Below are 22,710 nucleotides of genomic sequence, written 5' to 3' on the forward strand. Positions count from 1 at the left end.
GATGGTGACGGCGAGCACGAGGGGGCATAGCTTTAAATTGAGGGGTGAAAGATATAGGACAGATGTCAGAGGTAGTTTCTTTACTCAGAGCGTAGTAAGGGAATGGAACGCTATGCCTGCAATGGTAGTAGATTTGCCAACTTTAGGCACATTTAAGTCGTCATTTGATAAGCATATGGACGTACATGGAATAGTGTAGGTTAGATGGGCTTGAGATCGGTATGACAGGTCGGCACAACATCGAGGGCCGAAGGGCCTGTACTGTGCTGTAATGTTCTATGTTCTAAGACTCCAGGATGGTGTGTGGTCACCCTGGTGCCAGAGTCAAGGATGTCTCTGAAAGGACACAGGATATTCCTAACGGGGATGGTGAGGAGCCAAGGGTTGTGATCCATATTGCTACTAACGAACTACATAGACAGAAATAAAGATGAGGTCCTGCAAAGGGAATGTCAGGAATTAAGTAGGAAGTTGAAACCTTTAAAGTTATAATCTCGGGATTACTCCTGTGTCATGGCTAGTGATGCCAAAAATAGGAAAAGAAGAATGTAGTTGAATGCATTGCTAAAGAGCTTGAGTAGGTGGGAGGGTTTCGGATATCATTGACAGGAACCCATACAAAAAGCAAATGTAGCACATAAACTCTAAACCAGGGGGCACTATTATCTTTCCCCTGAGTTAGGCAGTGATACTTGGGAAGGTTTAAACTAGTATGGAAGCAGGGTGGGAAACAAAGCAGTGGGTCAGCATGTGCAGTGACTGAGGAGAAGCTAGAGGTTAAGTCAATAAGTCTAATAGGAAGAATAGGCAGGATCAGGTTATTGAACATGGTGCAACTGACTGTCTGAAGTATATTTGTTTCAATACATGAAATGTAACAGGTAACAGGCTGAGAGCCTGGATTAGCATGGAACGACAATGTTGAAACTTGGTTGAGGGCATGTAGGGCTGGCTGCTCAATTTATTAGACATTTCAGGTATGATAGTGAGGGATGTAAAAGAGATGGGAGTTATATTACTGATTAAGGAGAATGTCACAACTACACAGGGAAGACATCTTGGAGGGCACATCCAAAGCCATTTGGGAGAATTCAGTGATTGCACCTTTGTTATTCCTATGCTGAGGTTATAACGTAGGCCTCCAAACAGCCAAAAGAGACGGATACATAGATATGTACACAGATCATAGAAACATGTATAAACAATATGGTTGCTACAGTGGGTGATTTTAACTTCCCTAATATTGAATGGGACTCCTTTCCTTTCAGGGGCTTAAGTTGGGATGAATTTGTTAGGCACATCTAGGAGGGCTTCTTGTCAATATGTCAATAGTCCAACTAGGGAGGAGGTCATACTAGACTTTGTATTACAGAATGAGTCTGGCCAGGTATTCGAAGTTTCAATGGGGAAGCACTTTGAGAACAGTGACCCTAATTCCAAAGTAAGATATGAATAAGACTGATTCTCAAGTGAAAGTGCTAAATTGGGGGGGGAGGGGGAAGAGCTAATTACAATAGCATTAGGTAAGAACTGGGGAAATTACATTAACATGGAGTTTTTCTTTAAATGGCCAGTAATCAGAGTTCAGGACTAGCATGTTCCTCTGAGAATTAAAGTCTCAGATGGCAGGATTCAGGAGCCTTGGTTGACAAGGGATACTGAATGATCAGTCAAAAAGAAAAAAAGGTTTAAGAAACTGAAACCAGACAAGGGTCCATGAGAAATACAAAAGGAAATAGGCAAGAATTTAAACAAGAAATTAGCTGGGCCAAAAGGAGCCAAGAAATGTTCTTGGCAAGTAGGATTAATGAAAATCGAAGGCATTTTATATGTATATTCGGAGCAAGCAGGCAGCTAGGGAAAGGGGATGGCCACTCAGAGACAAAGGAGGGAACTGAAGCTTGGAGCCAGGCAGAGAATTTGAAAGATTCATTGCGCTGAATGAAGGAATTCCTTCTCATCTTAGTCATAAATTGCTTGTCCCTTATTCTGAAATTTATCCTCCACTCACTTCTAAGTTTCCAAGCTGTACAACACTGACTACATGAATTCTTTGAATCAGTATTCACCAAGGAGGAAGACGTGGATGATTCTAAGATTAGGGAGTAGTATGTTAATATGTAGGGCATGTCAATACAAAAACAGGACGTGTCAGGCGTCTTGCAAAGTATCAGGTAGATAAGTTGCCAGGGCCTGTTGGGATCCATCCCAGGATGGTGAGGGAGGCAAGGGAGGAGATTGCTGGAAAGAAACCAAAAGAACTGCTGATGCTGTAAATCAGAAACAAAAGGAAAAATTACTGGCAAAGCTCACCAGATCTGGCAGCATTTTGTGGAGCGAAATCAGAGCTAATGTTTCAGGTCAAGTGACTCTTTTTCAGAATTGTTTTAAGGAAGGGTCACTGGATCCAAAACTTTAACTCTGCTTTCTCTCCACAGATGCTGGCAGACTTGCAGAGCTTTTCCAGCAATTTCTGTTCTTGTCTGTGGGGAGGTTGCTACAACTTTGACAGATATCTTTGTAACCTCTTTAGCCACAGGTGAGGTTCCCAAAAGAAAACGGACTAGACAAAGTTGTTTAATAAGGTCAACAGGGATAAACCAAGAAATTATATGCCACTGTGCCATCTAATCAGTGGGAGGAAAGTGATTGCAGAAGATTCTCAGGTACAGAATTCCTTTGCTTTTGGAAAAGAATAGATTCATTCAGGCCAGTCAGCACGGCTTTGGGCAGGGAGGTCTTATCTGAAACTTGATTCAGTTTTTTTTGAGGAAGCCATGACGATGATCGATGAAAGTAGGGCAGTGGATGTTGTTTACAAAGACTTTACTAAAGCATTTGACAAGGTCCCTGTCTAGAAGTTTATGTCACATGGGATCCACAGTGATTTGGTGAATTGGATATAAACTTGGCTTGGTCATATTCGGCAACTATGGAACAATTACTTCTCCGGTTAGACGAGTGGTGTTCCACAAGTCTGGGACCATGTGGGCATGGAGGGGTGGGGCGGGGGGGGGGGGGGGGGGGTGGGAGGAGTGTGCGCATGTGTGTGTGCGCACGCGCATGTATAAGTGGTATGACTAGAAAGTTTACAGATGACAGGAAAACTGGTGAAGTTGTGGATAGTGAAGAAGTTTATCAAAAGGTACAGGAGGATATAAAAACCAAAAGAACTGCAGATGCTGTAAATCAGGAACAAAAACAGAAGTTGCTCGAAAAGCTCAGCAAATCTGGCAGCATCTGTAAAGAAAAAAAATCAGAGTTAATGTTTTGGGTCTCTGAGAAAGGGTCATCGGACCCACAATGTTAACTGATATTCTTTCTTCACAGATGTTGCCAGATCTGCTGAGTTTTTCCAGCAACTTCTGTTTTTGTTACAGCAAGATATAGATCAGTTGGAAAGCTGCGTGGGGAAATGACAGATAGAGTTTAATCCAGACAAGTCGTCTTTCACGTCTGTCGTCTGCAAGGTGTTAGAAAGGATTCTGAGGGATAAGATTTATGACCATCTGGAAGAGCATGGCTTGATCAAATACAGTCAACACGGCTTTGTGAGGGGTAGGTCATGCCTTACAAACCTTATCGAGTTTTTTGAGGATGTGACTAGTAAGGTTGATGAGGGTCGAGCTGTGGATGTGGTGTATATGGACTTCAGTAAGGCATTTGATAAGGTTCCCCATGGAAGGCTCATTCAGAAGGTCAGGAGGAATGGGATACAGGGGAACTTAGCTGCTTGGATACAGAATTGGCTGGCCAACAGAAGACAGCGAGTGGTAGTAGAAGGAAAATATTCTGCCTGGAAGTCAGTGGTGAGTGGGGTTCCACAGGGCTCTGTCCTTGGGCCTCTACTGTTTGTAATTTTTATTAATGACTTGGACGAGGGAATTGAAGGATGGGTCAGCAAGTTTGCAGACGACACAAAGGTCGGAGGTGTCGTTGACAGTGTAGAGGGCTGTTGTAGGCTGCAGCGGGACATTGACAGGATGCAGAGATGGGCTGAGAGGTGGCAGATGGAGTTCAACCTGGATAAATGCGAGGTGATGCATTTTGGAAGGTCGAATTTGAAAGCTGAGTACAGGATTAAGGATAGGATTCTTGGCAGCGTGGAGGAACAGAGGGATCTTGGTGTGCAGATACATAGATCCCTTAAAATGGCCACCCAAGTGGACAGGGTTGTTAAGAAAGCATATGGTGTTTTGGCTTTCATTAACAGGGGGATTGAGTTTAAGAGTCGTGAGATCTTGTTGCAGCTCTATAAAACTTTGGTTAGACCGCACTTGGAATACTGCGTCCAGTTCTGGGCGCCCTATTATAGGAAAGATGTGGATGCTTTGGAGAGGGTTCAGAGGAGGTTTACCAGGATGCTGCCTGGACTGGAGGGCTTATCTTATGAAGAGAGGTTGACTGAGCTCGGTCTCTTTTCATTGGAGAAAAGGAGGAGGAGAGGGGACCTAATTGAGGTATACAAGATAATGAGAGGCATAGATAGAGTCGATAGCCAGAGACTATTTCCCAGGGCAGAAATGGCTAGCACGAGGGGTCATAGTTTTAAGCTGGTTGGTGGAAAGTATAGAGGGGATGTCAGAGGCAGGTTCTTTACGCAGAGTTGTGAGAGCATGGAATGCGTTGCCAGCAGCAGTTGTGGAAGCAAGGTCATTGGGGTCATTTAAGAGACTGCTGGACATGCATATGGTCACAGAAATTTGAGGGTGCATCCATGAGGATCAATGGTCGGCACAACATTGTGGGCTGAAGGGCCTGTTCTGTGCTGTACTGTTCTATGTTCTATGTTCTATGTTCTAAGTGTGAGGTGATGTATTTTTGGAGGTCAACTGCAAGAGGAAGTATACAGTAAATGGCAGGACCCTTAGGAGCACTGATACACAGTGGACTATGGATGTGGGGTATAAGTCCATAGCTCCCTGAAAATGGAAACACAAGTGGATAAGGTTGGAAAGAAGGCGTAAGGAATGCTTACCTTTATCAGTCAGGGCATTGATAATAAAAGTTACGCTACAACTGTGTAAAAGTTTTGTTAGGCCACATTTGGAGTATTGTGGTGACCAGAACTGCACACACTAAGACCATAATACCATCAGATAGAGGAGCAAAATTAGCCTATTTGGCCTATCATGTCAGCTCCACCATTCAATCATGTCTGCTGTTTTTCTCAACACCATTCTCTGGCTTTCTCCCCAAAACCCTTGAACATCTTACCAATTAAGAACCTACCTCTGTCTAAAAATACAGTTAATGATTTAGCCTCCATAGACTTCTGCAGGTATGATTTCCAAAGACTAACCATTCTCAGGCTGAAGAGATTCCTCCTCATCTCAATTGTGAAGAGTTGTCCCTTCACTCTGAGGCTGCGCCCTCAGATCCTAGTTTTTCCTACTAGTGGAAACAGCTTCTCCACACCCACTCAATCTAGGCCTCTGAGTATCCTGCAACTTTCAAACAGATCTCCCCGCCTCCCCCACAATTCTTCTGAACTCCAAGTACAGACCCAGAGTCCTTAACTGCTCCTCATGTGACAAGCCCTTCATCCCTAGCATCCTTCTTGTAAACCTCCTAAGGATCCCCTCCAAGGCAGCACATCCTTTCTTGGGTTCGGGGCCCAATACTGCTCATAATATTCCAAATGCAGTATGACCAGAGCCATACACAGCATCAGCAATACATCTCTGCTCATTTATTCGAGGCCTCATGAAGTGAATGCTAACATTGCGCTGCCTTCCTAATTGCCATCCGAACCTGTATGTTAACCTTAAGGCAGTCCTGAACTAGGATTTCCACATCCCTTTGTGCTTCAGATTCTGAAGACTTTACTGGTTTAAAAAATAGTCTATGCCTCTGTTCTTCCGACAGAAATGCATAACCTCACATTTCCCCACATCTCATCTGTACTCCATCTGCCACGTCTTTGCCCACTGTCCCAGCCTGTCCAAGGCCTTCTGAAGCCTCTCCACTTCCTCAACACTGCCTATCCTGCCACTTATCTTTGAGTCACCTGCAAACGTAGCATCAATGCTCTAAGTTACTTTGTGCAGATCATTAACAATATGACATGAATAGTTGTGGTCCCAGCCTAAGCCCTCTGAAACTAGGATGTGGATGCTTTGGAGAGGTTGCAAAAGAGGTTTCCAGGATGTTGCCTGGATTGTTGCATATCAGCTATAAAGAGAGATTGGGCAAACTTGGAATGTTTTTGCGAGAGTGTCGGAGGCTGAGGGGTGAAGTGATGGTAGTACATAAAGTTATGGAGGCACAGCCAGGGTGGATAGTGGGAGTCTGTTTCCCAAGTGGAAATGTCAAATACTAGACAGGATAGGTTTAAAGTGAGTGGGAGGGGAAGTTTTAAAGGAAGTCGAGGCCTCATGAAGTGAATGCTAACATTGCACTGCCTTCCTAATTGCCATCCGAACCTGTATGTTAACCTTAAGGCAGACCTTAAGCAGTTAAAGGAATTTAAAGCAAGTTTAAATGTACAAGGCAATTTTTTTTGTGCAGGGTGGTAGATGCCTGGAACACAGTTAGGGGAGGCGGTATAAGCAGATACAATAATAACATTTAAGAGGCATTTAGGCAGACACATGGATAGGCAGGGAATTGAGGCATATAGACCAAGTGCAGCCAGATGTGTATTAGTTTAAAGTGGCAACACAGTCAGCATAGAAATGTGGGCCAAAGGGCATGTTCCTGTGCTATACTGTTCTACGTTCTAACTTACTTGTTGTTGTTTTCTATGTTTCTATTAATAAAGTCTAAGATATGCTAAAATGTTTTATTATCCATCCCTTCCTACTACCTTCAAAATGACTTATGCACGCATACACCCTGTCATTCCTTTCTTGCATTCAGTTTAGAATTGTACTCTTATTTTATACCACGCTTTAATATTCTTCTTACCAAAATAAATCTTTTCACATTTCTTTGTACCAAATTGCATTTGTCACTCGTCTATCTACACCAGTATTGCATGCCTTTTTTATGTTCTAAATCATCCTCTCAGTACACATTCTTGCAAGCTTCATATCAGTTACAAATTTTGAAAGAGTTCTGTACTCTCATGAAGAGGTTATTAATGTATTCCAGGAAGAGCAAAGGTCATAACAGAAACCACTGAGAAGCTCCACGACAATCCTCTCCCCAGTCCAAAAAATACCAAGGTGAACATTTATCTTTGTTTCTTGTCATTCAGCCAATGTTGTATCCAACTGGCTTTTGCGATTTTTATCCTATGTATTCAAATGTGGAAAACAACTTCATAATTGATGAGCTCTCATTTGGAGAAGCTTCCCAGAAATATTTTGGCAAGGAAAACTAGATCTTGCAGCCAGTGGCAAAGGTTTATGTCAATGGCTACAGTAAAAACTGCAGTTGCCAAACAGTCTATCCATCAATGAGGTGAGTGTTGGATACTAATAACAGCGAGATGCAAGCCTGGGATGCCATACTGATGTTATGCACTAAAGACACCCTCCTTGAAATCTGCCTTTAACTCACCAACAGATCTACAATGATTTTATGTAATCTCCTTAACATATTTTTAATTCCAGCCTCCCACAAAGGCTCTTCTCTCTCATTCTGCCCTATGTTTTCCTCAAATATCAGCAGTTCAGAGGAGCCATAAGTGCTATTTTGAGGAGAGGAGGGATTAAGTAGCACTGAACTTGCTTATCAGTGTACTTACTTGTTTCTACAGAATTCAGTTTACTCATTCAACATTTATTATGGATTGTTTGAAAATCCTACATTTTTGACAGTTATTTGAAATTAAATAATATAAAATAACTGCAGATGCTGGAACAAAAACAGAAATAAACAGAAATTGTTGACAATACTCAATTGATCTAGCAGCATCTATGGAAAGAAAGCAGAGGTAACGTTTTGAATTATGGAGACACATCAGAGGAGATGCCAGACTCTTAAGGTTACCTCTGCTTTCTTCCTGCAGAATCTGTCAGATCTACTGAGTTTCACCAGCAATTTGTTTTTGAATTAGAAAATGAATCTCTCTCCCTCCTCCTTCTGCCCAATCCTCACCTTCAACCCCCAAACTAGGACTATCACTGTGAACTCCTTCGGAGTCTTTTTGAAGGCAGTGCAACTTCCGGTAACAAACGTAAGTGGGCTTGTGGCCTTCAAAAGCATCAAGCATCTCAACATTCATCAGTATTGTAACGGTAAGATCCATCCAGTAAGTCTTTGTAATGAGACCCCTCTCTTTGTAATTAGAAAGGATTGATAGTTGAGTTGAAACTTGGTTATTTGCATTTGACATCAGCTGCATGGGCTGAAGGAAATTTCCAGTCTTGAAGCAATGATTGAATCCTTTTCTGAGCCATAGAAGAATGATGATGTGTGTATTTGTTTACTGATTGATCAAGAGAGAGAAACAGAGAAATAACTAATGAGTTCAGAGAGCTACCTCAAATATAAACTAGGAGGAGCTCATGAAGTACTACAATGTTAATCCACTAATTAAGATAATAAGTAGTAAAATGCTGCTGCTGGAAATCTGGCACAAAAACAGGTTTGGCAGCATCTGTGGAAAGAGGAATAGAATTAATATTCTGAGTCCAATGTGTCTTCTCCAGGTGAGACAACATAGAAATGTGGAAGCATATTTTTCATTAGCAACCCTTCAGTACTTATCTTCCACAGATAACAAAGTGTGAAGCTGGATGAACACAGCAGGCCAAGCAGCATCTCAGGAGCACAAAAGCTGACGTTCCGGGCCTAGACACTGATCTTCCTCTTGGCTGATCATAAATCCCTTTGTTTGCCTCCCTTTTCTCTCTCTCTCACACACACACATTCTCCCCATCATTTCCATCTATTTTACTCCTTTTCCTCCCTCCCCTCTCCAATTCCCATCCCCATCATGATCAAAATATCACTATTTCCCAGCTGCTTTCAGTTCTGACGAAAGGTCACTAAACTCAAAACAATGACCCTTAATATTTCTCTACAGATGCTGTCAGACCTGCTAAGTTTCTCCAGCGCTTTCAGATTTTGTACATTCATGTAAGGAAATAACTAAAAGATTTAATGAGTCAAAAATGAAAAATGATCATGCAGAAAGGAAATCTAAATGCTGAAAAAAAAGCTTAATTTGACAATGTATTCCAAGATTACTTTAAGGCAGTGAACAGTTATCACCCTACAGCTGACGTTTTGACACTAGCTTGGAAGTAATAATACATTACGGTGTATTTAGTCAGCAAACTGAAATGTACTGCTAATCATAAAATTGTTGCAGTAGTTATTTTGGTAACGGTGTTCTCTTTAATGTAGAAGTCAATGGAATATTCTTTTGCATGCAACTGTATGGTTCCATTTGTTCCTTAGTCTCAAAACATCTACAGGTATGAATGACTGAAATATATCTCCTTTTAGAAGACTACAACAAATAATATAATTGCAGATAAATTAGAATAATTTGTCAGGTAAGAAGAATGCATTGTTCAACCCAAAAGATGATGTCCAACACGAATAATTTATCTAGATTTTTCTTTGTTTCATTTTTTATAGAAACATTGCAGAATACCAAACTTGAAGCAAAAAGATTCATATCAGCAACAAAAATAACTGATGGGACTAATGAAGGCAGCAGAATTCTCTGTGAGCTACTAATAGCAATAATCGATAAACTACATTGTGGATTACAGTTTTATTAACTTATGGATTGAGAATATTGCTGGCTATACCAGTATTTATTACCCATTCCTAACTGTCCTGGAACTCTTGTCACTTGCTAGGCCATTTAGTTCAAAGCACAGTTTAGTGTCAACCAGAATGCTGTGGGTCTGGAGTCAAATGCAGACTAGACCAGGTAATGAAGGCAGTTTTCCTTCTTAAAAGGACATTAGCAAACCAGATGGGTTTTACAACAAATCAAAGGTTTTTACATGGTTGCCATTTGGCTGGTTTATTATTTATTCCAGGTTGATAGTGAATTCAAATCTGACCATCTGCCACTGTGGATTCAAACCACCAACCCCTGAAAATTAGCTTAGGGTTCTGGATTTACTAGTACAATGGCATTATCACCAAACAATCACCTCTCCACTTTTTGACAGATACACAATGGCTGGGAAATGAGGACAACACCCTGCTCAGTTTAACAGAATCTTTTACAAATATGAGACAACAGCCCCGGCCTCAAGTTTATGGTAACATCCTAAACATAGGATCTCAGCCAGTGCAGCATTCCTTCAGTACTCCAACTGTCAGCTAGATTACATGCTCCAGTGTCTCAAGTGAGGTTTAACTCTACAACCTCTAATTCCTAGGCAAGCTAGCAAGCCAGGTAAACACTTAATTTCTTCCTAAATAAATGTTAATTTTCTCTACATCTTTTTATTTCCTCCCAGTTTGCGTCAGATGCATTACAAGATGCAGTTATTGCCAATTTCCTTGCCCTGATAGAGACTGCGCTACCCTGCAAACCACTGTAGTTCTTATGGTGTCTCACTTATCACAATCGCAAGAGTTACTATACCTAAATATTTCCATGACTAAAGCATATGAAACTGTATATTTCCACAATGAGTTCTCAACACAAATAAATTCAAGCAGATGAAGGAGGCACTTTATGCCTTGGAATAATTTCCAAATATATGAGAGTTGGTTTCCTGCACAACGCTATCACATTCTGGAGTAATTAATCAAAAGGGGTTTGTTGACTTTGAAATGTATCAAAAGGTTGGAATATCCGATGATCTTCATCACTCGCTGGCCACCTGTCAATTATTAAGTTATTTAGTCACCCTCTTTAGACAGCCTTAGCACAACCACAATTATTTGTGCCTATTATCTTCACTTGTATCTCTCACCGAAAAGAAAATATCCTTCCAAAGAATACTGTTTCTGAATAAACAATTGAGCTCTCAACATTTAGAAATATATTGCACAATTTAAACACCAAAGCATGAATTTGTCTGATATGAAGGCTGTACACATTACCAAAGTCTTTAAAATCTTGAGAAAAGCCTGAACATGAATTGTTTTATGGATATTTAAAATATAACATTTAACACAGAAAAACTCCATAAACAATAATCAGTATTATATAGGCGAATTACACTTACTGTATTACCATTGTCATCTGGATTTTCAAAAGGCCTTCAACAAGGTGCCACATAAAAGATTGGCAGCCATGATGTGGAGGTGCCAGTGTTGGACAAGGGTGGACAAGGTCAGAAATTAGAGATAACAAAGTGTGGAGCTGGATGAACACAGCAGGCCAAGCAGCATCTGAGGAGCACAAAAGCTGACGTTTCGGGCCTAAACCCTTCATCAGAAAAGGGCGGTGGGGAGAGGGTTCTGAAATAAATAGGGAGAGAGGGGGAGGCGGATCGAAGATGGATAGAGGAGAAGATGGGTGGAGAGGAGACAGACAAATTAAAGGGGCAGGGATGGAGACTGTAGAGGGGAGTGTAGGTGGGGAAGTAGAGAGGGGATAGGTCAGTCTGGGGAGGACGGACAGGTCAAGGGGGCGGGATGAAGTTAGGAGGTAGGAAATGGAGCTGCGGCTTGAGGTGGGAGGAGGGGATAGACGAGAGGAAGAACAGGTTAGGGAGGCAGGGACGAGCTGGGCTGGTTTTGGGATGCAGTGAGGGGAGGGGAGATTTTGAAGCTTGTGAAATCCACATTGATGCCATTGAGCTGCAGGGTTCCTAAGCGGAATACGAGTTGCTGTTCCTGCAACCTTCAGTGGCATCATTGTGGCACTGCAGGAGGCCCAAGATGGAAATGTCATCTAAGGAATGCAAGAGGGAATTGAAATTGTTCGCAACTGGGAGGTGCAGTTGTTTATTGTAAACCGAGCGTAGGTGTTCTGCAAAGCGGTCCCCAAGCATCCGCACCGCATCTGCTCTCAGGATGAGACATTCCACTCCCATACATCCCAGATGTCCTTGTTCTTCAAGGGCCACAACTTCCTCCCTGCAGCGGTCAAGAGCGCCCTCGACCGTGTCTCCCGCATTTCCCGTAATTCATCCCTCACACCCTGTCCCTGCAATAACCGCCAAATGAGAATCCCCTACATCCTCACTTACCACCCCACCAACATCTGATCCAACGCATCATCCTCCGACACTTCCGCCATCTACAATCCGACCCTACCACCAAAGACATTTTTCCATCCCCACCCTTGTCTGCCTGCCAGACAGACCACTCTCTCCGCGACTCCCTTGTCCGCTCCACACCCCATACAACCTCACAACACCCAGAATTTTCCCCTGCAACCACAGGAAGTGCTACACTTGCCCCCACACCTCCTCCCTCACCCACATCCCAGGCCCCAAGATGACTTGCCACATCAAGCAGATGTTCACCTGCACATCTGCCAATGTGATATATTGCATCTGCTGTACCCGTTGTGGCTTAGTCTGTTTTGGGGAAACCAAGCGGAGGCTTGGGGATTGCTTTGCAGAACACCTACACTGGGTTCGCAATAAACAACTGCACCTCCCAGTCGTGAACCATTTCATCTCCCCGTCGCATTCCTCAGATGACATGTCCATCCTGGGCCTCCTGCAGAGCCACAATGATGCCACCAAAGGTTGCAGGAACAGCAACTTACATTCCACTTAGGAACCCTGCAGCCCAATGGCATCAAAGTCGATTTCACAAGCTTCAAAATCTCCCCTCCGCCCACTGCATCCCAAAGCCAGCCCAGCTCGTCCCCGCTTCCCTAACCTGTTCCTCCTCACACCTATCCCCTCCTCCCGCCTCAAGCCACACTTCCATTCCCTACCTCCTAACCTCATCCCACACCCTTGACCTGTCCATCCTCCCCGGACTGACCTATTCCCTCCCTATCTCCCCACCTATACTCACCTCTACAGGCTCCATCCCCGCCCCTTTAATTTGTCTGTCTCCTCTCCACCTATCTTCTCCTCTATCCACCTTCAATCTGCCTTCCTCTCTCTCCCTATTTATTTCAGAACCCTCTCCCCATCCCCATTTTCTGATGAAGGGTCTAGTCCCGAAACGTCAGCTTTTGTGCTCCTAAGATGCTGCTTGGCCTGCTGTGTTCATCCAGCTCCACACTTTGTTATTTCGGATTCTCCAGCATCTGCAGTTCCCGTTATCTCTGATACAAGGTCAGAAATCACACCAAGTTATAGTCCAAGAGTTTTATTTGAAATCCAGGATTTCAGGTAAATGGTTTATAACCTGGTGGCATGTGACTTCTGACATAGAAGACTAATAAATTTAGACAATGAGGTGTAACAGTTTGCTGATTGGCCTCAGACAGACAACAGACAGTGAGAATAAAGGATACATCATATTCAGAGTAGCAGAAGGTGTGAAGTGGAGCTCCACATAATTAAAACAGGCACTACTGCCTTCTCCAATTTACATAAACAATTTGGAACAAAAACACAATGTCTAAATTTGCAACAGTTAGTACTGATGAGAATCACAACAAATTACAGGAAAGCATCAATAAACCTACATAATTGACAAATTGAGATTTGGTACAATTAAAAGGTATATTAGTTTTCGTTGGTAGAAGGAATTTCACTATTTTACAAACTCACCAGATGTTATCAGTTAATCAATAAGTGTTGTTCTTGCCATTAGTATATTGCAGTTAATGTTCAAAAGAGATAAGAAAAAATGCTGTAGGGCCTGAGGTTTTTTTTAGAAAGGCATTTGTAATACTTGAGGATACTATGTAAGACATGGCTACAGTTGTTCCAGTAAAGTCACCTGTTTATGTTTTCTTCATTGGGGAGTATAATTTAAACTACAGAGCTAAGAAATTGTCTCTCACTTTTAGTAAATACACCTGTTATTGTTTAAACAGTTAACCAATATTAATTAAATAGTTGAAACAAGTACTTCTTAAAATAATATTTACATTTCAACCAAAGCAATACAACCTCTTTCATAAAGTTTTGATCAAAAAAAAACCAGAAACCACCTAACACACTGCACATTACCAGCAATTTCCGTTTCTATTTCTTTGCCCAGCATCCAGAGTGTTTTTCTTTGCCTTATATAAAGCTTTTATGTTGCTTATACGTAGATGCTTCCTCCCAGTTACATTTCCTTCAGATCAGCAAGAAATTCGTCCGATGCCAAACTGACAGAACCGTTTTAACTGCCTGGTGTCCATACGTAGCACAGGTTAAAAAAAAGTCTGATTTTACCATCATATTCACAGAAGCAAGGAATAGAATAAGATTCCATATATCACATTTGCAACATTTAAGAAAACATAAAATTTAATGCAGGGAGTCTTGTAATGTCTCTAACATTGAATCAGAACATCCTGATTCAGGGTCCTCTCTGCCCAAACAGGTGCCTCAGGATGTCTTAACAGGTGAATGAAAGTAAGTGCAATTTGATGCAATTTAAATGTGGTTGACTCTGAACTGCCCTCACCAGTGATGGTCACACACTATGAACAAATAAAAAAAACTTCCTAAACTAAAACAAATACAGTTCTACAAGAAACTGAAACGTAGAACAGCCGCGTCAGCGCTAAGTTAGTAATTAACCTCCCCCCACTGCACCCCAAAACCAGCCCAGCTCGTCCCTGCCTCCCTAGCCTGTTCTTCCTCTCACCTATTCCCTCCTCCCACCTCAAGCCGCACCTCCATTTCCTACCTCCTAACATCATCCCGCCCTCTTGACCTGTCTGTCCTCCCCGGACTGACTTATCCCCTCTCTACCCATACTCTCATCTCTAGCTATCTTCTCCTCTATCCATCTTCGGTCTGCCTCCCCCTCTCTCCCTATTTATTTCAGAACCCTCTCCCCATCCCTCTTTTCTGATGAAGGGTCTAGGCCCGAAATGTCAGCTTTTGTGCTCCTGAAATGCTGCTTGGCCTGCTGTGTTCATCCAGCTCCACACTTTGTTTTCTCGGATTCTCCAGCATCTGCAGTTCCCGTTATCACCAATATCAAAGAACTTGCTTCTACCAAATTTTACATTAAAGAATTGTTCTTATTCAGTAAAGTTAGTCCAGTTGCCAAGTTTCAAATTTTATTTGTTCGTGATCATTTACCAGCCCACGTCTTAATGTTTTCCAGGTCTTAATGTAAACAGGCATGAATCACTTTGTTAGGAAAAGAGCCTGAGGATGGTCCAAGACCTGAGTCATATCTAACTACAACCACTGTCCATGATTTGAATATAATGTCTTGAATATCTTAACTTGGCACAAGTACCTTATTCCTCATCCAGCTTAACTGTATATTTTTGACAATATCAAAACTCTTGCTATTATTCTGAAAATATGCAATGTTTAGGTAAACAATATATAACAGCTGGATAGGAAGCAAAAATCTCCTAAATCCATAGACGCTAACATACACTTGACCACTTTAACAAGAAGAACATAAATTACATTGCTTAAACAGAGCGAGACTACAAACTTCAGGGTACAGAGGAAACAGAGTATAGGCCAGTCTAGAACTCAGGGAAACATTTAGGAGTGTCTGGTAAAGATTGAGAAAAGGAAAAATCTCTCAGAGTCACTAAATATACAAAATTCTCTCCCCAGAAAGCAACTGAGGTTGATTCATTGAATATGTTCAAGGCCAAGTTAGTTAAATTATTGTTAAGCATGGAAGTCAGGGGTTATGGGGAGAGACCGGAATATGTTGTTAAGGCCATAATATGATCAGCCATGATCTAACTGAATAGACAAGCAGGATTGATGAGCTAAATGGCCTACACTGCTCCCATTTATTGGGTTCTTCTACATTGACAAAAACTAAGTGTACTGAAGATGGAACTGTAGTGTAAATTGTGCCCGGCAATACATAGTCAATCAGATTTGAAATAATGGCAGCCAGCAGTGACAATTATGTATTGAAAGCTACGTATATATTAGTACACAAACCACCATTCATTGTGGACAAAAAGAATATGTACGTGAACTCTGCCTGTCTTAACAAAATACGTGACAGTCATTTGCTAGTTCATTTCTCAGATCAATGCACTGAATAATCAAGGTCGACATGCCTGGTTCAAAATCTCACAAAGCCTGGTAATAAGTGTCAATCATCACTATTTGCTGCATTCTCCATAGCAACACCTTTACCAGTGTCCACTTGCCATGCAATACAGAGTAATCATGGTTTTCTCTCATATTTACATTCTTGCAAAATGTCCTGATTAGTTCAAAGTAGAAAGGTTTAAAAGTGGTATCTTTTCTCAGCAATACTCCAGATATCGCAACCGCACAGGACAGACTATCAATATTAATATGAGTATATTGCCATAACTTTTCTGTCTATCATTACTCATATGAGTATGTTGCCACAACTTTTAAATTTTTAAAGGTTTCCTACAAGCATTTATAAGACAGCTAAATGCATTCTTGAATAGGCCATTGGGGAAATGCATCACCCAGTCACTACTATCTGTAATACCTTTGCACTCACCAATCAGTTCACATTTTCCAGAGTTTGGTTTCCCAAATTGGTAAAAGTGTTTCTACCCATTTTCCTCTCCTAGAAGATTATGATATGCTGTTGAGGGTATATGAAGAGGGTCACAATTTATCTATGCTGTTGTATGCCACAGCCGTGAGAGCCCAATTAACTTTCTCCTCATCTTCAATCATATTTGAAAATCTCACATTTCAGACTTTAGATCAATATCATAAAATTGCTGAATGGAATAAACATTATAGAAAATTGCCTTGAATACCCTTTATTTAAAAACAAAGTAGGCAATTTTAGTCCTGTTTATTTTAAAATATTTCCGTTTTAACAAAAATCGTAGTGGAGTTAGATCAAACATAAAACTTGGGTGTGAATGTTTTTCTAAAATGCATTGAATTGAAAAGGCTGTAGGACAGAGTGAAACAGCCATTAGAGACAGCAGACCTGATTTCATTCCCCTTCGCTAAACTAGCAACATTTGTGTGAACTGTTCTGCAATAGCCATGAAAGATGAGCAAGAGGCACAGGAACAACTTTCATAACATCTTCCATAGAATTGGAGGATTATTTGTGTAATCACCAGAAGATATGAACCAAGTATTTTCTTTTGCCAAATGACAGCTTACTGTATCTATATGTCTCTACATCTTAGATAAACATACTAATTACACCCAATTTCTTTCCATTTAAGGCCCTGCCTAATTTGGATGAGATATCCTACTTAGGAAATAACAAGGAAGGTTTTTTAAAAAAATGATTTAAGGAAGCAGAGCTACCTTGATTTTATATTTAAAAATCAATTTATGGTAGATTTACACAAACATCAGCTTCAACAATTAATATTTGGCTGAATGTTACAGTGTTACATCAAATATTTTGGTATTTGAAGTGACAGTGGTGTTAAAAGCAGCTTTGAACCCCCATAAGCATTTGTCTTTCACTCAACTCCCAAAGCAATAATATGCACTGTCGCCAAGCAACAATCACCATTGGAAAGAATCTACTGGCTGCACATAATTCACATACTCTAAGCATGAACCACTGTACTGCAGATAAAAGGTTAATGCGCATGCACCCTCAGATTCTACGACCTTATGACTCTTTTCAGTCGAGTGCAATGTCCAAAATTGATGTATTTCGTATGTCTACACAATTAGTGAGAAATATTTGAGGCAATCTAAAATCTCAAACTGATATAGGACTGACATGATCATAAGTCTTCACATTCATGCGGATGTGTACTTTACTTGGTGTTTACCCTACGAAGAGCTGTCATTCCAGAGGGAAGCAAACACAAGGCAATGCAAAATGCAAATAGAGGTGGCATTTCCATGAAATCTCTTTAAAGTAGTTATTGTTTTTGTGAAATGAATATTTATTTTACTCCACAATTGAAACACTACGATAAAGCCATTTCATCTGTCCATTTAATTTTTGTCCTTCAAATGAAAAGCCTTGCAATCTAATTTAGAACACAACATTTAACACCTATATGCACTAACAATGTCACATTTTAAAATACAAATATAACATTTGGCTCATGAAATGAATGTTAATTTTCTGCATCCTATCAAAAAAGTGATGGACCTGTTTCTGTTTGGGACAGCCATCACTTTGTACAACAAATAGGTACTAGATTATCAGTAACTTCTCCTGGATGCTTTATGATGATCTAAGGGCTGAGGAAGGAACTTTCAATTTTGTTCACCTATTAATTAATCTGTATTTAATATCTGGCCAGTCATTTCTCCCAGGAAATTATTTACCCAAGTAGTAATATTGTGAAATAACACCAAAACTATACTGGACAAGTCAGATAGACTTTGTTGAATTCCTACAGTGCATCCAGGAGAGCTTTTTGAGCCAGCACCCATATAGTCCTAGGAGAGATGGGACAGTGCTAGACCGAATGGTAGGGAAGAAAGCCAGTTAAATGGTTGAACTTTCAGTGGACAGTGCTTTTTGGGGATAGAGACCATTACTCTGTAAATATCAAATTCATTAAGGAAAGGGATAAAGAATAGTGTAGAAGTTGGAGGTGTCTGAATTGGAGGAAGGCAAATTTTAATATCATTAGACAAGATCTGTCAAACTTAGACTGGGAGCAGCTGCTTGCAGTTAAGTCTAAATCTGGAAAGCGGAAGTCTTTTAAAAGCAATATAGTTAGAATACAACGCTAGCATATTCCTCTAAAAACGAAGGGTAAGGGCAGAAAATCCAGGGAAATCTGGATGTCAAGGGATGTTGAGAGATGGATAAAGAGAAAAAGAAGAGGTATATGTAGGGTATAGAGCATTAAAAACAGTTATGTCCTGCCAAAGTATACAGTGTGCAAAGAGTTGCTTAAAAAGAAATTACAAAGGAAAGAGGGACCACAAAATACATTTGGCAGATAGATTAACAAAAAACTTCAAGGCATTTTTTTAAGTATATAAAGAATAAGAGGATTACTAGGGAAAGAGTGGGGCCCATTAAAGACCAAAGGGGTAATTTGTGAGTGCAGCTAGAGAATATGGGTGAGGTCTTAAATACATATTTTTCAACGGTATTCACAGGAGAAGACAATGTAGCCTGAGATTTCAGTTGGGATGGTGTGGTTCAAGAATATGTTAAGATTAGTAAGGAAGAGCCATTTAAAACTTCGGCAGGCATAAAGATGCATAAATCCAGAGTCTGATGAGATGTATCCCAGACTGCCCTGAAGGCACAGGAGGAGATCTCTGGGGTCCAAACAGAGTTATTTAATACTACTCTGGCCACAGGTGACTAGAGAAAAGCTATTGTAGTTCTTTTGTCCAAGAGGAGCAGCAAGGATAGGCGAGGCAATTACAGACCAATTCTTCTCACGCCAAGGGTAGGAAAATCATTGGAGAATATTCTGAGGGACACTTGGAAAGGCAGAGATTGATCAGGATAGTCAGCATGGATTTGTTAGACAGACAGCATTAGTTTAAGGTGAGGAATATACTCACTAAGTTAGTTCAGTTTTTCAAAAAGGTGACTAAATGTATTGATGGGCATAGTGTAATTGAAGTGGTTTACAGTATATGGACTTCAGTAAGGCTTTTGACACATGTCAACAGGGAAGGCTGGTCCAAAAGGTAAGGGCCCATGGGATCCTAGACGCTGGCAAACTAGATGGAAAACTGTATTTAAATTGGAGGCAAAGGTTGACGGTGGAGAGTTGTTCTTGTGATTAAAAGCCTGTGACTAGCAGTGTACAACCAGGATTGATGCTGATGGTCATCTACATGAACAACTTGGATGTAAAACAGATGGTATAATTCGTAAGTTTGCAGATAATATGAAAATTAGTGGTGTTGTTGATAGTGAGGAGAATGGTGTCAGGCTACAGTCTAATACTGATCAGCTTGTAAATTGTGCACAGCAATGGCAGATGGAATCTAATCCTGATAAGTGTGAGGTGACGCATATGGGGGGTCTAATAAGGGAAGAACATACATAATAAATGGTAGGTCCAGACGAGGGTGCAGAAGATTCACCAGGAAGTTGCAAGGAATGAAAAATTTCAGTTATGAGGACAGGCTGGATTTCTAGGTTTGATTTCTAGTTCTAGCAGAGAAAGTTGACAGCGGATATGAATTATGAGAGGCATCAACAGGACAGTTTGTGAGAATCTTTTCTCCATGGGAGACATATCTAACACCAGACAGCATACGTTTAAGGTGAGGAGTAAGTGACTTAGAGGAGATCTGAGGAAATTGTTTTTCACCCAAAAGTGGTAAAAAAATATGAAACATTGCTTGAGAGAGTGATGGAGGCAGGTACTCTCGCAACATTTAAGAAGCATCTGGATGAGCATGTGAAATACCAGGGTGTAACAGACTATGGACCAAGTTTAGGTAAACGGGACAAGGGCAGTTTGGAGTTTGTTGATCGGCATAGACACCATGAGCCGAAAGACCTGTTTCTATGCTGTACGACTCTACAACTCTAACTAAATGGTCCGATCTAGAAGTTTTAGACAATAGATTCTTTCACTGCGTTAACTCATTCCCTAACCACTTTAAACAAGCTTTTGGAGAGACAATATTTGCTTCTGACTCCAGTTAGGTCTCCTTCAAGCTGAATAAATTTTAACAAAAATTTTAAAAGAAAAGTTCATCCTAGGTTCTGCTGTAGTTGATTTTTTTTCTCTGCACTGATAGCCACAACCACCAGCCCCCCCACCCTGGCAACAACCAAATGTAAAGCAAGTTCTCTTAATTCTCCAGGAGCCTGGCTGAATCTTGCTCTCTGATACAGTGATTTACTATCATGTTTCTGGATAGACAGGCCTCATTAATTTTTGAAACGGTTCATAGAAATAAATCAACATCGAATGCCATAGTCTGAAATTCAAACTACAAGAGTACTTATGTATACTAATCACGCATTTCAACATGTTTTTATTCATTGATGGAATGTGGGCATTTCTGATAAGTCCTGTATTCATTGTTGATCTTTCTTCATTGAACCTGGAAGGTGTTAGTGAGCCTTTGTGAATAAAACTGACTGGCCTTTCGGCACATTTCAAAGAGCAATTAATGTCAACCATTGCAGGCCTGGAAGCACATAAACCAAATCAGGTATGGAACTAATCTAATAGTTCCATAGCTACTGTGATGTAGATTGTATTATTTCTATATATTAAGACCATCTGAGTTATGCTTGTAAGTTGAAGTAGTGACACATTAATGTTTCTATGTATCTGATGGAATTAATAATTAACTTCTAAGTATTTCTGTTGCCATGGTGATTTTTAAAAAACAATCTGATATAACAGATTATTGTGTACAGTAGGAGAGTTAGTAAGCTAAAATAATTATACCTCAATGTTTTATGTCGTAAATTTCTGAACTGGTTTCCTTTTATATTAGGAAAACAACCATAGTTTAAACAGCCCTTTTCAGTGTTATTTTCAATTTTCGGCTGTTGTGCAAAGTCCTTAGATGAAGATGATTCTGTATAGCAGTGCTACTGGGAACTGAAGATAGTAAAACTAGATTACCTCATAACAAGGAACTAGTGAGAGTCTCAGACCAGAAATGTTTGAAGAGAGTATTCGAAACAGAGTATGTTTACTCAGAGGTGTATTATAACTCCAGGAAGCTTTTAGATTTCCAGCCTGGGAGTGCAATCACAATTGAATGAAACTTTTCGAGTGTTTGAGAAAGTCGCTCTGATAAAGTACTGTATAACAGGCACTTTAGGGTACAGTACATAATGCTTTTGGGACCTGTTGAGGAGTACTTTCGGATTATAGTTTTACCATCGTTTTAATAATCATTAAATTTGTGTTATACATAAGTAGATTGGCTGATTCTATTTTTTTGATGTTAATGAATTTGTTTTATTATTAAAACAATATCTAGAAATTGTGTGCTCCTGTTTCAGTGACAGGCCACATTGTTAAAACTAAAAGAAAACAAAACATAATCTCTCACTCTGGCTTTCAGTCTAAGATCCGACTTGCCTATTTACAACAAAGCTCAGATAATCATAACATCGTTACTGATAGTTAATTTTTGATCTAGATTTTGTGGGAGGTGATTTAGACTCAAAAACTCAAAATGTGATAGGTAAATGCAGTAAACAAAAATCAAAGACAAATTTAAAATGAAAATGTATGCATTTATATAAACTTTTTCCTGGGATTTCACAATCCACTGAAAAGTTGAAGCTTGAGGCAACTCGCTTTATTCTTTTTCCATCTCGTTCTAGTTCCATCTTCCTTTCTCATTCTCTCAATACCTTTCTATCCATCCATGGCCTTTTCTGTCCTGCTGCTCCTTCCCATATCCCTTTCACCTTAACATTAATTTCCCCTCATAGCCAGATTTCCATCCCATATCCCTCATCTCCTTGGTTCCCCTCCCCCAGCTCCTGTCTCCCCTCTTTTTCATTCCCCCTTCCTCCGCTGTTCTAAACATCTTTTGTCGTTTTCCTCAGACAAACGCAACCCCTTCACCTCCCATCACCTTCTCTATCTCCGTTTCTCCCTGCAACTCCTTCCACTTTTTTCTCATCCCCCCTTCCCAACCATCCTTCCTCGCTTCCTTTCGTAATTTCTTTCTCCCTCCCTACTGCCTCTACATGCTTTCATCTTCCCTGGCGGCGACTCTTCGAATCTCTCTGCCTTCGACGGTAATGCCCTCGCCCTCTACTCCTTTAGTCAGCCTGGGCAACTGTTCCTCTACCTTCTTCCCCTTCCTCCAACTTCAACATAACTTACCCTGAAAACCTTCGGCACGCTTTGTCACTCCACGCTTCCGGATCCCCACATCCACA

General features: G+C 40.7%; 1 protein-coding gene across 5 annotated transcripts in view; it reads right to left on the reverse strand.

Moving 5' to 3' along the window:
* The window catches only part of pam (peptidylglycine alpha-amidating monooxygenase), a 212,053-nt gene that overhangs the window by 188,861 nt on the left and 482 nt on the right, over positions 1–22,710 (reverse strand). Inside the window, exon 1 of one of the 5 annotated variants that reach the window (XM_048527246.2) lies at positions 8,047–8,065. The exons of the other annotated variants lie outside the window; for them this stretch is intronic. The gene's annotated coding sequence lies outside the window, so the exon portion shown is untranslated. Of the gene's footprint in view, positions 1–8,046; positions 8,066–22,710 lie in introns of those variants that run through there. 5 annotated transcript variants of the gene reach the window in all.

The sequence above is a fragment of the Stegostoma tigrinum genome, chromosome 3 (assembly GCF_030684315.1).
Source record: "Stegostoma tigrinum isolate sSteTig4 chromosome 3, sSteTig4.hap1, whole genome shotgun sequence".
Taxonomy (NCBI): Eukaryota; Metazoa; Chordata; class Chondrichthyes; order Orectolobiformes; family Stegostomatidae; genus Stegostoma; species Stegostoma tigrinum.